The sequence below is a fragment of the Durio zibethinus genome, chromosome 1, assembly GCF_047325235.1.
Source record: "Durio zibethinus cultivar Kanyao isolate XHJ-2024 chromosome 1, ASM4732523v1, whole genome shotgun sequence".
Taxonomy (NCBI): domain Eukaryota; kingdom Viridiplantae; phylum Streptophyta; class Magnoliopsida; order Malvales; family Malvaceae; genus Durio; species Durio zibethinus.
This window is the reverse complement of record NC_143162.1, coordinates 20,882,576-20,895,282: the sequence shown is the minus strand read 5'-3', so window position 1 is coordinate 20,895,282 and position 12,707 is coordinate 20,882,576.

Sequence of the window (12,707 nt, the reverse complement as noted above, 5' to 3'; positions counted from 1 at the left end):
CCCCTATCCCTCATCAAACCTTGAGAACTGACACCCCCTTAAAGAGCATTTGAGATTTTACAGGTTTGCTGCCAGTAGCCATTAAAGTGTCTGAAATGGGGACACTTTTTTCAAATGGTCACAAAATCTTGTACACTTCGAGTTTTAGCTGAAAGTTTTTGTGCGTGCCAACAAAAATGCAATGATCACGTCTCCCATGTTTGGGGCCAAAACTCTTTCCAAAAAAATTTGAAAAAATCCCGAACCGCAAAAAGTTTCTAAAATCATGAAAAATAGAAAATGAGTCATCTTGCCATGAAACTTCACGTGAAGGCTTAAGGGACCATTGTATGAATTTACAAGCCATAAAAATGGCATTGGCATGCAGAAATATGAAGATGTGCCTAAACCCACCTACCACCCTATCGATCCACGGCTTGCGCATCCCGTATCTCTGGCGGGTGTAGTGCTCGCAAGCCCGCCCGCCTGCTCGTTTCGTCGGTTGGCTTAGGCATACGAAGTTCATTCCCAATCTAAGATCAAACTGGACCAAGGGTTGCGGTAGCAGGATCAACAGCATGTAGAGGGGGACCTGGCCGATCCCCGACTTGTGCATCCCACCCCTCTGTCCGGCTGAGCGCCCGTACACTTATTTCGTGGGTTGACTTAGGCATACGGAGTTCATTCCCAGTCTAAGCATGCGGAGTTCATTCCTAGTCTAGGATTGGATCGGACCGAGGGTTGTGGTACCACATGCTTGACTCAAGCATGTGCTGGTACCGTATTTTTCTTTGCCGGGGCTCCATCATCGGAGCATCGGAGCATCGTCGGAGAATCTGATCGGCAGCATTAGGGTTCCGACGATCGGGGGGGGACAAGGGGGTGTGCGCACATGATGTGCGATGGGTGCTAGTACTTGGCCCTTATATTGGCCCCCTATCCCTCATCAAACCTCAAAAACTCACTCCCCCTTAAAGAGCATTTGAGATTTTACAGGTTTGCTGCCAGTAGCCATTAAAGTGTGTGAAATGGGGACACTTTTTTCAAATGGTCATAAAATCTTGTACAATTCGAGTTTTTAGCTGAATTTTTTTTTGCGTCCCAACAAAAATACAAGGATCATACCTACCAAGTTTGGGGCAAAAACCCCTTCTGAAAAAATTTAAAAAAATCCCGAACCACAAAAGTTTCGAAAATCATGAAAAATAGAAAACGAGTCGTCTTGCCATGAAACTTCACGTGAAGGCTTAAAGGACCATTGTATGATTTTACAAGCCATAAAAATGGCATTGGCTTGCAGAAATATGAAGATGTGCCTAAACACACCTACCACCCTATCGATCCACGGCTTGCGCATCTTGCTTCTTTGGTTGACGTAGTGCCCACCTACCCGTCCGCCCGCTCGTTTCATCGTTTGGCTTAGGCATACGGCATTCATTCCCAGTCTAAGATAGGGCCAGACTGAGCATTGCAGCAGCAAGATCGATAGCACGCAAAGGGGGACCAAGTCGATCCCCAGCATGCGCATCCCACCCCTCTGGCTGGATGGGCGCCCGCACGCTCGTTCGTGGGTTGACTTAGGCATACGGAGTTCATTCTCAGACTAAGCATAGGGAGTTGATTCCCAGTCTTAGATCGAACCTGACCAAGGGTTGTGGCAGCACATGCTAGGCTCGGGCATGTGCTGGTGCCGTATTTTTCTTCATCGGGGCACCATCATAGGAGAACCTGACCGGCGGTATTGGGATTCCGGTGATCGAGGGGCCGGGGGGTGTGCGCACATGATGTGCAATGGGTGCTGGTACTTGGCCCTTATATTGGCCCCCTATCCCTCATCAAACCTCGAGAACTCACACTCCCTTAAAGAGCATTTGAGATTTTACAAGTTTGCTGCCAGTAGCCATTAAAGTGTCTGAAATGGGGACACGTTTTTCAAATGGTCACAAAATCTTGTACACTTCGAGTTTTTAGCTGAATTTTTTTATGCATGCCAACACAAATACAAGGATCACGTCTACCAAGTCTGGGGCCAGAACTCCTTCCGAAAAAATTTTCAAAAATCTCGAACCAAAAAAAGTTTCAAAAATCATGAAAAATAGAAAACGAGTCGTCTTGCCATGAAACTTCACGTGAAGGCATCAAGGACTACTGTATGAATTTACAAGCCATAAAAATGGCATTGGCATGCAGAAATATGAAGATGAGCCTAAACCCACCTAGCACCGTATCGATCCACGGCTTGCGCACCCTATCTCTCTGGTCGGCGTAGTGCCCGCCCGCTCGCCCGCTCGTTTCATCGGTTGGCTTAGGCATACGGAGTTCATTCCCAGTATAAGATCAGACTGGACCAAGGGTTGTAGTAGCAGGATCGACAGCACGTAGAGGGGGACCCGATCGATCCCCGGCTTGCGCATCCCGCCCCACTGGCCGGTTGAACGCCCGCACGTTCGTTTCATGGGTTGAGTTAGGCATACGGAGTTCATTCCCTGTCTAAGCATATGGAGTTCATTCCCAGTCTAAGATCGATTGTTGCGGCAGCACATGCTGGGCTCAACCATGTGCTGGTGCCACATTTTTCTTCATCGGGGCACCATTGCCAGAGCATCCCCGGAGAACCAGACCGATGGCATTGGGGTTCCAACGATAAGGGGGCCGGGGGGTGTACGCACATGATGTGCGATGGGTACTGGTACTTGGCCTTTATATTGGCCACCTATCCCTCATCAAACCTCGAAAACTCTCACCTCCTTAAAGAGCATTTGAGATTTTACAGGTTTGCTACCAGTAGCCATTAAAGTGTCTGAAATGGGGACACTTTTTTCAAATGGTCACAAAATCTTGTGCACTTCGAGTTTTTAGCTGAATTTTTTTGTGCATGCCAACACAAATACAAGGATCACGTCTACTAAGTTTGGGGCCTGAACTCATTCCGAAAAAATTTTAAAAAATCTCAAACCGTAAAAAGTTTTGAAAATCGTGAAAAATAGAAAACGAGTCATCTTGCCGTGAAACTTCACGTGAAGGCATAAGGGACCACTGTATGAATTTACAAGCCATAAAAATGGCATTGGCACACAGAAATATGAAGATGTGCCTAAACCCACCTACCACCCTATCGATCCATGGCTTGCGCATCGCGTCTCTCTGGTCGGCGTAGTGCCCGCCCGCCCACCCGCCCGCCCGCTCGTTTTGTCAGTTGGATTAGGCACACGGAATTCATTCCCAGTCTAAGATCAAACCAGATCGAGGGTTGCAATAGCAGGATCGGTAGCATGCAGAAGGGGACCCGACCGATCCTCGGCTTGCATATCCCGCCCCTCTGGCCGGTTGAATGCCCGTACGCTTGTTTCATGGGTTGACTTAGGCATACTGAGTTCATTCCCAGTCTAAGCATACGGAGTTCATTCCCAGTCTAAGATTGGACTAGATCGAGGGTTGCAGCAGCACGTTTTGGGCTCGGGCATGTGCTGGTGTCGCATTTTTCTTCGTCGGGGCACCATTGCCGGAGAACCTGACCAGCGGCATTAGGGTTCCGACGATAGGGGGCCGGGGGGGTGTGTGCACATGATGTGCGATGGGTGTTGGTACTTGGCCCTTATATTGGCCCCCTATCCCTCATCAAACCTCGAGAACTCGCACGCCCTTAAAGAGCATTTGAGATTTTACGGGTTTGCTGCCAGTAGCCATTAAAGTGTCTGAAATGGGGACACTTTTTTCAAATGGTCATAAAATCTTGTACAATTCGAGTTTTTAGCTGAATTTTTTTGTGCGTCCCAACAAAAATACAAGGATCATACCTACCAAGTTTGGGGCAAAAACCCTTCCAAAAAAATTTAAAAAAATCCCGAACCACAAAAAGTTTCAAAAATCATGAAAAATAGAAAACGAGTCGTCTTGCCATGAAACTTCACGTGAAGGCTTAAAGGAGTATTGTATGAATTTACAAGCCATAAAAATGGCATTGGCGTGCAGAAATATGAAGATGTGCCTAAACACACGTACCACCCTATCGATCCACGGCTTGCGCATCACATCTCTCTGGTCGGCGTAGTGCCCGGCCGTCCGTTCATTTCGTCGGTTGGCTTAGGCATACGAGTTCATTCCCAGTCTAAGATCAGATCGGACTGAGGGTTACGGCCGCCAGATCGGTAGCACGCAGAGGGGGACCCGGCCGATCCATGGCTTACGCATCATGCCCCTCTGGCTGCTTGAGCGCCCGCACGCTCGTTTCTTGGGTTGACTTAGGCATACGGAGTTCATTCCCAGTCTAACCATACAGAGTTCATTCCCAGTCTAAGCTCGGACCGGACCGAGGGTTGCGGCAGCACATGATGGCTCGGGCATGTGCTGGTGCCATATTTTTCTTCATAGAGGTGCCATCGTCGGAGCATCACCGGAGAACCTGACCGACGGCACTGGGGCACCATCGTCGGAGCATCGTCGGAGAACCTGATCGGCAGCATTAGGGTTCCGACGATCGGGGGGGCAAGGGGGTGTGTGCACATGATGTGCGATGGGTGCTGGTAATTTTCCCTTATATTAGCCCCCTATGCCTCATCAAACCTCGAGAACTCACACCCCCTTAAAGAGCATTTGAGATTTTATAGGTTTGCTGCCAGTAGCCACTAAAGTGTCTGAAATGGGGACACCTTTTTAAAATGGTCAGAAAATCTTGTACACTTCAAGTTTTTAGCTGATGTTTTTCGTATGCCAAAAAAAGTACAAGGATCACGGCTACCTAGTTTGGGGCCAAAACTCCTTTCGAAAAAATTTTAAAAAATCTCGAACTGTAAAAAGTTTCAAAAATAGTGAAAAATAGAAAACAAGTCGTTTTGCCATGAAACTTCACATGAAGGCTTAAGGGACCATTGTATGAATTTAAAAGCCATAAAAATGGCATTGGCACGTAGAAATATGAAGATGTGCCTAAACCCACCTACCACCCTATCAATCCACGGCTTACGCATCCCGTCTCTTTGCCCGACGTAGTGCCCGCCCGCCCGCCCGCCTGCTCGTTTCATCGGTTGGCTTAGGCATACGGAGTTCATTCCCAGTCTAAGTCAGACTGGACCGAGGGTTGCAGCAGCAAAAATGGCAGAATGCAGAGGGGGACCCGACCGATCCCCGGCTTGCGCATCCCGCGCTGAGCGCCTGCACGGTCGTTTCGTGAGTTGGCTTAGGCATATGGAGTTCATTCCCAGTCTAAGCATGCAGAGTTTATTCCCAGTCTAAGATCAGACCCGATCGAGGGTTGTGGCAGCACATGCTGGGCTTAGGCATGTGCTGGTGCCGCATTTTTCTTCACCGAGACACCATCGCCAGAGCATCGCCGGAGAACCTGACCGACGGTATTGGGGTTCTGACGATCGGAGGGCCGGGGGGTGTGCGCACATGACGTGCGATGGGTGCTGGTACTTTGCCCTTATATTGCCCCCTATCCCTCATCGAACCTCGAGAACTCACACCCCCTTAAAGAGCATTTGAGATTTTACAGGTTTGCTGCCAGTAGCCATTAAAGTGTCTGAAATGGGGACACTTTTTTCAAATAGTCACAAAATCTTGTACACTTTGAGTTTTTAGCTGAATTTTTTTGTGCATGCCAAAAAAAATACAAGGATCACGTCTACCAAGTTTGGGGCCAAAAATGTTTTCGAAAAAATTTAAAAAAATCTCGAACCGTAAAAAGTTTCAAAAATCATGAGAAATAGAAAACGAGTCGTCTTGCCATGAAACTTCACGTGAAGGCTTAAGGGACCACTGCATGAATTTACAAGCCATAAAAATGGCATTGGCATGCAAAAATATGAAGATGTGCCTAAACCCACCTACCACCCTATCGATCCACGGCTTGCTTATCTCGTCTCTCTGGCCGGCGTACTGCCCGCCTGTCCGCCCGCTCGTTTCATCGGTGGGCTTAGGCATACGACTTCATTCCCAGTCTAAGATCAAATCTGACTGAGGGTTACGGTAGCAGGATCGGCAGCACACAGAGAGGGACCCGATCGATCCCCGGCTTGCACATCCCGCCCCTTTGGCCGGCTGAGTGCCCGCACGCTCGTTTCATGGGTTGACTTAGGCATACGGAGTTCATTCCCAGTCTAAGATCCGACCGGATCGAGGGTTACGGCAGCACATGCTGGGATCGGGCGTGTGCTGGTGACGTATTTTTCCTCTCCGGGGCACCATCGTCGGAGAACCTGACGGGCGGCATTGGGGTTCCGACGATCGGGGGAGCCAGGTGGTGTGCGCACATGATGTGCAATGGTGCTGGTACTTGGCCCTTATATTGGCCCCCTATCCCTCATCAAACCTTGAGAACTCACACCCCTTTAAAGAGCATTTGAGATTTTACAGGTTTGCTGCCAGTAGCCATTAAAGTGTCTGAAATGGGGACACTTTTTTCAAATGGTCACAAAATCTTGTACACTTTGAGTTTTTAGCTGAATTTTTTTGTGCATGCCAACAAAATACAAGGATCACGTCTATCAAGTTTGGGGCCAAAACTCCATCCGAAAAAATTTTAAGAAATCCCGAACCGTAAAAAGTTTCAAAAATCATGAAAAATAGAAAACGAGTCGTCTTGCCATGAAACTTCACGTGAAGGCTTAAGGGACCATTGTATGAATTTACAAGCCATAAAAATGGAATTGGCTCATAGAAATATGAAGATGTGCCTAAACCCCCTACCACCTTATCGATCCACGGCTTGCGCATCCTATCTCCCTGGCCGACGTAGTGCCTGCTCGTTTCGTCGGTTGGCTTAGGCATACGGAGTTCATTCCCAGTCTAAGATTGGACCGAAAGATGGGTTGCGGCAGTAGGATCGGCAGCATGCAGAAAGGGACCCGACCGATCCCTAGCTTACGCATCCCGCCCCTCTGGCCGACTGAGCGCCCGCACGCTCGTTTCGTGGGTTGTATTAGGCATACGGAGTTCATTCCCAGTCTAAGCATACAAAGTTTATTCCCAGTCTAAGATCAGACTGAACCAAGGGTTGTGACAGCACATGCTGGGCTCGGGCATGTGCTAGTGCCGTATTTTTCTTCATCGGGGCACCATCGTCGGAGAACTTGATCAGTGAAATTGGGGTTCCGACGATCGGGGGGGCCGGGGGGGGCTGTGCGCACATAATGCGTGATGGGTGCTGGTACTTGGCCATCATATTGGTGCCCTATCCCTCCTCAAACCTCGAGAACTCACACCCCCATAAAGAACATTTGAGATTTTACAGGTTTGCTGTCAGTAGCCATTAAAGTGTCTGAAATGGGGACACTTCTTTCAAATGGTCACAAAATCTTGTACACTTCGAGTTTTTAGCTGAATTGTTTTGTGCATGCCAACAAAAATACAAGGATCACGTCTACCAAGTTTGGGCCCAAAACTCCTTCCAAAAAAGTTTTAAAAAATCCCGAACCCCAAAAAGTTTCAAAAATTGTGAAAAACAAAAAACGAGTTGTCTTGCCATGACACTTCTTGTGAAGGCTTAAGGGACCATTGTATGAATTTACAAGCCATAAAAATGGCATTGGCACGTAGAAATATGAAGATGTGCCTAAACCCACCTACCACACTATTGATACAAGGCTTGCGCAACCCGTCTCTCTGGCTGACGTAGTGCCTGGCCACCCGCCGCTCGTTTCGTCTGTTGGCTTAGGCATACGGAGTTCATTCCTAGTCTAAGATCAGACTGGACCGAGGGTTGCGACAGTAGGATCAGCAGCAAACAGAGGGGGACCTGGCCGATCCTCGGCTTACGCATCCCGCCCCTCTTGTCGGCTGAGTGCCCGCACGCTCATTTCGTGGGCTAACTTAGGCATACGGAGTTCATTATCAGTCTAAGATAGGACCGAACCGAGGGTTACGGCAGCACATGCTGGGCTCGGGCATGTGCTGGTGCCGCATTTTTCTTCACCGGGGCACCATCGCCGGAGAACTTGACCGGCGACATTGGGGTTCCGACGATCGGGGGGGCGGGGGAGTGTGCACACATGATGTGCGATGGGTGCTGGTACTTGGCCCTTATATTGGCCCCCTATCCCTCATTGAACCTCAAGAACTCACACCCCGTTGAAGAACATTTGAGATTTTACAGGTTTGCTGCCAGTAGCCATTAAAGTGTCTGAAATGGGGACACTTTTTTCAAATGGTCACAAAATCTTGTTCACTTCGAGGTTTTAGCTGTATTTTTTTGTACATGCCAACAAAAATACAAGGATCACGTCTACCAAGTTTGGGGCCAAAACTCCTTTCGAAAAAATATTAAAAAATCACGAACCGCAAAAAGTTTTGAAAATCATGAAAAATAGAAAATGAGTCGCCTTGCCATGATACTTCACGTGAAGGTTTAAGGGACCATTGTATGAATTTACAAGCCATAAAAATGGCATTGGCAGGTAGAAATATGAAGATGTGCCTAAACCAACCTACCACCCTGTCGATCCACGGCTTGCACATCCCGTCTCTCTGGTCGATGTAGTGGCCGCTCGCCCGCCCGCCTGCTTGTTTCGTCGGTTGGCTTAGGCATACGGAGTTCATTCCCAGTATAAGCATATGGAGTTCATTCCCAGTCTAAGATCAGACCAGACCGAGGGTAGCAGCACATGCTGGGCTCGAGCATGTGCTGGTGCCGCATTTTTCTTCATCGGGGCACCATCGCTGGAGCATCGCCGGAGAACTTGACCGACGGCATTGGGGTTCCGGTGATCGGGGGGCTGAGGGGGTGTGCGCACAAGAAGTGCGATGGGTGCTAGACTTGGCCCTTATATTGGCTCCTTATCCCTCATCAAACCTCGAGAACTCACACCCCCGTAAAGAGCATTTGAGATTTTAGAGGTTTGTTACCAGTAGCCATTAAAGTGTCTGAAATGAGGATACTTTTTGCAAATGGTCGAAAAATCTTGTACACTTTGAGTTTTTAGCTGAATTTTTTTGTGCATGCCAACAAAAAATACAATGATCAAGTCTAGGAAGTTTGGGGCAAAAGTCCTTCCGAAAAAATTTTAAAAAATCTCGAACCGTAAAAAGTTTCAAAAATCGTGAAAAATAGAAAACGAGTCATCTTGCCATGAAACTTCACATCAAGGCTTAAGGGACCATTGTATGAATTTACAAGGCATAAAAATGGCATTGGCATGTAGAAATATGAAGATGTGCCTAAACCCACCTACCACCCTATCGATCCACGGCTTGCGCATCTCGTCTCTTCGGTCGGCATAGTGCCCGCCCGCCCGCCCGCTCATTTCGTCAGTTGGCATAGGCATATGGAGTTCATTCCCAGTCTATGATCGGACCAGACCGTGGGTTGTGGCAGCAGGATCGATAGCACAGAGAGGGGAAAATGATCGATCCCCGGCCTGCGCATCCTGCCCCTCTGGCTGGCTGAGCGCCTGCAAGCTCATTTCGTGGGTTGACTTAGGCATACGGAATTCATCTCCAGTCTAAGCATACGAAGTTCATTCCCAGTCTAAGATCAAATCAGACCGAGGGTTGCGGCAGCACATGGTGGGCTTGGGCATGTGCTGGGGCTGCATTTTTCTTCACCGGGGCACCATCACCAGAGCATCACCGGAGAACCTGACCGACGACATTAGGGTTCCGACGATCGAGGGGGCTGGGTGGGGTGTGTGCACACATGATGTGCGATGGGTACTGGTATTTGGCCCTTATATTGGCCCCATTTCCCTCATCAAACCTCGAGAACTCACACCCCCTTAAAGAGCATTTGAGATTTTACAGGTTTGCTGTCAGTAGCCATTAAAGAGTCTGAAATGGGGACACTTTTTTCAAATGGTCAGAAAATCTTGTACACTTCGAGTTTTTAGCTGAATTTTTTTGTGCATGCCAAAAAAAATAAAAGGATCACGTCTACCATGTTTGGGGCCAAAACTCCTTCCGAAAAAATTTTAAAAAATCCTGAACCTTAAAAAGTTTCCAAAATCGTGAAAAATAGAAAACGAGTCGTCTTGCCTTGAAACTTCACGTGAAGGCTTAAGGGACCATTGTACGAATTTACAAGCTATAAAAATGGCATTGGCACATAGAAATATGAAGATGTGCCTAAACCCACCTACCACCCTATGATCCATGGCATGCGCATCCCGTCTCCTTGGCCGGCGTAGTGCCCGCCCGCCCATTTGTTTCATCGATTGGCTTAGGCATACGAAGTTCATTCCCAGTCTAAGATCAGATCGGACTTAGGGTTGTTGTAGCAGGATCGACAGCACATAGAAGGGGACCCAGTCGATCCCCGACTTGCGCATCCTGCCCTTCTAGCTGGCTGAGCGCTTGCACGCTCGTTTCATGGGTTGACTTAGGCATACGGAGTTCATTCCCAGTCTAAGCGTACGGAGTTCATTCCCAGTCTAAGATCGGACCTGACCGAGGGTTGCGATAGCACATGCTAGGCTCGGGCATGTGCTGGTGCCACATTTTTCTTCGTCGGGGCACCACTGTCGGAGCATCACCGGAGAACCTGACTGGCGGCATTGGGGTTCCGACGATCGGGGGGGCCGAGGGGGGTGCGCGCACATGATGTGCGATGGGTGCTGGTACTTGGCCCTTATATTGGCCCCCTATCCCTCATCAAACCTTGAGAACTCAAACCCCTTAAAGAGCATTTGAGATTTTACAGGTTTGCTGCCAGTAGCAATTAAAGTGTCTGAAATGGGGACACTTTTTTCAAATGGTCACAAAAATTTGTACAGTTCGAGTGTTTAGCTAAATATTTTTGTGCATGCCAATAAAAATGCAAGGATCACGTCTACCAAGTTTGGGAACAAAAATCCTTCCGAAAAAATTTTAAAAAATCTCGAATCACAAAAAGTTTCAAAATCGTGAAAAATAGAAAATGAGTCGTCTTGCCATGAAACTTAACGTGAAGGCTTAAAGGACCATTGTATGAATTTACAAGCCATAAAAATGGCATTGGCATGTAGAAATATGAAGATGTGCCTAAACCCACTGACCACCCTATCGATCCACGGCTTGCGCATCCCGTCTCTCTGGTCGGCATAGTACGCACCCGCCCACCCGCCCGCCCGCTCATTTCGGCTTAGGCATACGGAGTTCATTCCCAGTCTAAGATTAGACCGAACCGAGGGTTGTGGTAGCAGGATCGGCAGCATGTAGAGGGGGACCCGATTGATCCTCGGCTTGCGCATCCTGCCCCTCTGGCCGGCTGAGCACCCGTACGCTCGTTTAGTGGGTTGACTTAGAAATACGGAGTTCATTCCCAGTCTAAGGTGGGACTGGACCGAGGGTTGTGGCAGCACATGCTAGGCTCAGGCATGTGCTGGTGTCGCATTTTTCTTCGTCGGGGCACCATCGCCTGAGCATCGCCGGAGAACCTGACCGACGGCATTGGGGTTCAGGCGATCGGGGGGGCCGGGGGGGAGGCACACATGATGTATGATGGGTGCTGGTACATGGCCCTTATATTGGCCCCCTATCCCTCATCAAACCTCGAGAACTCACACCCCCATAAAGAGCATTTGAGATTTTACAGGTTTGCTGCCAATAGCCATTAAAGTGTTTGAAATGGGGACACTTTTTTCAAATGGTCACAAAATCTTGTACACATCGAGTTTTTAGCTGAATTCTTTTGTGCATGCCAACAAAAATACAAGGATCACGTATACCAAGTTTGAAGCCAAAACCCCTTCTGAAAAAATTTTAAAAAATCCTGAACCGCAAAAAGTTTCAAAAATCGTGAAAAATAGAAAACGAGTCGTCTTGCCATGAAACTTCACGTGAAGGCTTAAGGGACCATTGTATGAATTTACAAGCCATAAAAATGGCATTGGCACATAGAAATATGAAGATGTGCCTAAACCCACCTACCAACCTATCGATCCACGGCTTGTGCATCCCGTCTCTCTGGCCAGCGTAGGGCCCGCCCTCCTACCCGTTCGTTCGTTTCGTCGGTTGGCTTAGGCCTATGGAGTTCATTAACAGTCTAAGATTAGATCGGACTGAGGGTTGTGGCAGTCAGATCGATAGGATGTAAAGGGGGACCCGACCGATCCCCAGCTTGCGCATCCCACCCCTCTGGCAGGCTAAGCGCCCGCATGCTCATTTCGTGGGTTGACTTAGCCATACGGAGTTCATTCCTAGTCTAAGCATACGGAGTTCATTCCTAGTCTAAGATCAGATCGGACCAAGGGTTGTTGCAGCACATGCTGGCCTAAGGCATGTGTTGGTGCCGCATTTTTCATCACCAGAGCACCATCGCCGGAGCATTGTCTGAGAACCTAACCGGTGGTATTGGCATTTCAGCGATCAGGGATGCCGGGGGGGTGTGCACACATGATGTGTGATGGGTGCTGCTACTTGGACCTTATATTGGCCCCCTACCCCTCATCAAACCTCTGGAACTCACACCCCTTTAAAGAGCATTTGAGATTTTACAGGTTTGCTGCCAGTAGCCATTAAGGTGTCTAAAATGGGGACACTTTTTTCAAATGGTCACAAAATCTTGTACAGTTTGAGTTTCTAGCTGAATTTTTTTGTGGATGCCAAAAAAAATACAAGGATCAGGTCTACCAAGTTTGGGGCCAAAAGTCTTTCCAAAAAAATTTAAAAAAATCTTGAACCGTAAAAAGTTTCAAAAATCATGAAAAATAAAAAACGAGTCGTCTTGCGTTGAAACTTCACGTGAAGGCTTAAGGGATCATTATATGAATTTACAAGCCATAAAAATGGTATTTGCATGTAGAAATATGAAGATGTGC